Source organism: Schistocerca cancellata, chromosome 5 (assembly GCF_023864275.1).
Source record: "Schistocerca cancellata isolate TAMUIC-IGC-003103 chromosome 5, iqSchCanc2.1, whole genome shotgun sequence".
NCBI lineage: Eukaryota > Metazoa > Arthropoda > Insecta > Orthoptera > Acrididae > Schistocerca > Schistocerca cancellata.
In genome coordinates, this window is record NC_064630.1 from 525,057,495 (window position 1) to 525,061,229 (window position 3,735).

The following is a 3,735-nucleotide window of genomic DNA, read 5'->3' on the forward strand; positions in this document are numbered from 1 at the left end:
ATGTTGATGTCTATTCCAGTTTTCTGTACAGATTCCGGAACTCTTGGAACCGAGGTGATGTAAAACTTCTTTTGATGGGTGTATATCTCTTTTTGAAACCAACAGCTCAGTTCATTGAATCAGTACTAGAAATAAGAATAATCCTCACAAAGATTTAAAATTCACCAACTTTGGTCCAGAAAGGTGTTCATTATTCAGAAACACTCATTTTGAATAACTTGCCAGTAGCCACACAAAATAAAATAAAGTTCAATTTACAATGAGTCTAAAGGATTTATAGGTGACCAGTTACTGCCACTCCATTAATCAGTTTCTAAACAGAACCAAATGAAGTGTTTAAATTCACAAGAATATAAAATAATGCGAATGTTAGTACCATTAGACTTCTGTGCAAATTCAGTGCAATAAAGCGATCATTGTAAATAAGCAACGTAAATTAATTTTTCTATTTGATGATGCATGGCTACAGCATCCTAAGAATTACCACATGCACCCCAGTATACTGAACATTTATCTGTTTTGTGACAAGTCATTTACTACCTTTTGAAATGAAAATATCTTATGAATTTTTTTACTTATCCCACATCCATCAAGACCATTAACCTGTTATCGTGGACGTTTCATTAGCATATTTGTTTTTCTTTGTAAATATTCATTGTGTATTCTTTGATTTTCTGAGATGTTCTACATCCTGGAGACTCTCCTCATTAAGACTAATGGAATGTGAAGTACATCCAATCCAACCTTAACATTTGTAAAAATATGCAGCATGTTGAAACGTTACAGTAGAATTGGCCAACAAATCACAATCACAGCTAAAGTTGAGAAATTCAAATAAGTAAACTGAATCACAACTTGGGAACTTGAAGTTAAAAACAAAAACGACAATAGATAAATAAATCCATAGCAACTGGAGTACGAACAAGCAAAATGAAAAAAAAAAATGTAACCAGTTGTATCACTGTATACTATAAATATTGGACACAATATTTTAACTAAACGAAACAGTTTTTGGCCTTGTTTTACAAGTTTTATCACTTTTGTACGACCTAGGTTTCACGTTGTAGACCCGTTTCCCAGTACACAATTGACCCAAAAGATGGCAACCTAGCAAATGAAAATAAATATCAATTTCTTAATCTATAAATTTTCGACTTAAACTATAATATTTATCTCTATTGATTATTTGGACACAATTGTATTTATACTGTGCAGCCGTATGACATTAATTAAGACAGCATGTACTCCTATGTAGAAGTTGCAGTATTATCTATTAAGGATGAAAAATTGGATTTAGTCTGCTCAGTGAATAGTAAATGTGGGGACAGACACATCTGGTTTTCAATTTCTAATATTTTTAATTGAGTAAGCTGACTCAGTTTGCAAATAAAACGAAAGAGATGTATGTATCCTCACATTTGCTGTGAATGAGCAGATTCAATTCAGTTTTTCTCCACGTTTAGATAATGTAGCATCTTCTGCGTCGGAACAAGCTCTCACTATTAGAAATACCAGAAATTAAAAAATAATAGATGAGCATCTCCCCCACATTTACTGTTGAATGGGCAGACTCAATTCAATTGTTAAATCTTTTGGATAATGTATCCTTTACACAGGAGAGGAACCTTAGTCCGTTCATTCATAAATAGGTAATGACAAAAATACACATTTTGTCCACCCAGAGTAAATGCCTTCCTTTTGACTATCATGAGGTTGTACATTACACATATTAAATATAGCCAACAGAGATAACTTTTACAGTTTAAGTCGAGAATTTTAGATTAGTAAACTGATATTTTTTTCTTTGCTTGGTTGTCACCTTTGGATTCAGTTGTGTACTGGAAAATGGGCTTACAGCCCGACACCTGGTTTACAAAAATAACATAGTTCTGTGAAACAAGCAAATTGGAAATTTGTGGTAAGATCCTATTGGACCAAACTGCTAAGGTCATCGGTCCCTAGGCTTACACACTACTTAATCTAACTTAAACTAACTTACACTAAGGACAACACAGACACCCATGCCCGAGGGAGGACTCGAACCTCCGACGGAGAAACAAGGCAAAAAAGTGTTTCAAGTAGTTAACACATTATACAACGTTTTACCAAGAATCCACAGTTGAATCAATCTAAATAATTGGGCACATGTTATATTGAATGTTTTATTCGAATTTATCTGTACTACTACATTAAACACCTAGCATTAGGAATGTGAAGGTGAGAAGAGCTATTTCGGGCCGGGTTGGGTAAGGGAAGTTCCCCGCTGACAGCTGCTGCTGCTGCGGTCCGCCGCAGGAGATTGGCAGGGGTCCTGCTGCGAGTCACATGCCAAACCGCCTCCTTAACTGCGCGGCCATTATGCGTAATGGCTAGTTGTGTCCCGCTAACGACGACCCAAGGGTTGGCAATTACTGTTAACCGGCTTGGGACGCCGTCGCTCTTCCTCCAGAGAAAACTACGTCCGCCCGTACGCGGCCGCGCGCCTTGTTGGAGGGGCCCAGCCCGGGAAATATCCATTGTGTGCCAAGGAGGATGTCTGCCATTGTGGTTACGACAAGTTATGCAAACTAGATTTCGTAGAAGTCGTTATTATGGCAACCAGAAACCATGCGCAGCGCTCGCCTAGGTCTTATACAACGGGTGCCCAACATTCAAGCGTCTGTATAGCTGAGGTGTAGCCAGACCAGTTTCGGATCGCGACCTTGCTTATGATGCGCATTTAGATCAAGGAACATGCAATTTTTAGTCTCGCACTGAATGTCGTTTCTAGATGCCCGCTGTATGAATGCTAAACGAGTCTCGCAGTTTTCCATACCGCAACCCGCTTCCGTAACTGCGGTCACTAACGCTGGCGTTTTCCATGGCGCTCAACTCATATCCTGGTGACGGAAAAAATTTTGACCGACAAATGAAGAAGAAATAAAAAAACAAACAAACATCGTCTGAAAAGGTCTTGAAGGCCCAAGGGTACCGACTGGGCGCCGTGACATTCTCAGACCTCAGGCGTCACCGGATGCGGATCCGGAGGAACACGTAGTCAACACATCGCTCTCCCGGCTGTTGTCAGTTTTCATGATCAGTGCCGCTACTTCTCAATCAGGTAGCTCCTCAAGTGGCTTCACAAGGGCTGATTGTACTTCGCTTGCCAACAGCACTTGGCAGACCCGGAGGGTGACCCATCCAAGTGTTAGCCAAGCCCGACAGCGCTTAACTTCCGTGATCTGATGGGAAACGGTGTTTGCACTTCGGCAAGGCCGTTGGCGAAAACGAAGAGAAGATGGTGACATAAAATTCTTGAGGACCAGATTCTGCGCCAGTGTCCTGGGTTAAATACCAGACATTTTCTGACTCTCTTATGAAATGAGGGAATGTCACACCATCCGGTTACAGTCTGACATATACAGTCGTGACACTCACTGCCGTGAAAGTTGTTACCGTCTGACAGTTGAAGAAACACTAGTGCCCCTAGCGGTTGTTGTTGTTGCCTTCAGTCCAGAGACTGGTCTGATTCAGCTCTCCTTGCAACTCTATCCCGTGCAAGCTTCTTCATCTCCCAGTACCTACTGCATCCTACATCCTTCTGAATCTGCTTAGTGTATTCATCTCTTGGTCTCCCTCTACGATTTTTACCCTCCACGCTGCCCTCCACCACTAAACTGGTGATCCCTTGATGCCGCAGAACATGTCCTACCAACCGATCCCTTCTTCTAGTCAAGTTGTGCCACAAACTCCTCT

The 3,735-nt window shown here is 40.7% G+C and overlaps 1 pseudogene; it reads right to left on the reverse strand.

Moving 5' to 3' along the window:
- Positions 1-3,143: 3,143 nt before the first annotated feature.
- Positions 3,144-3,262, reverse strand: LOC126189429 (5S ribosomal RNA; annotated as a pseudogene).
- Positions 3,263-3,735: the final 473 nt, after the last annotated feature.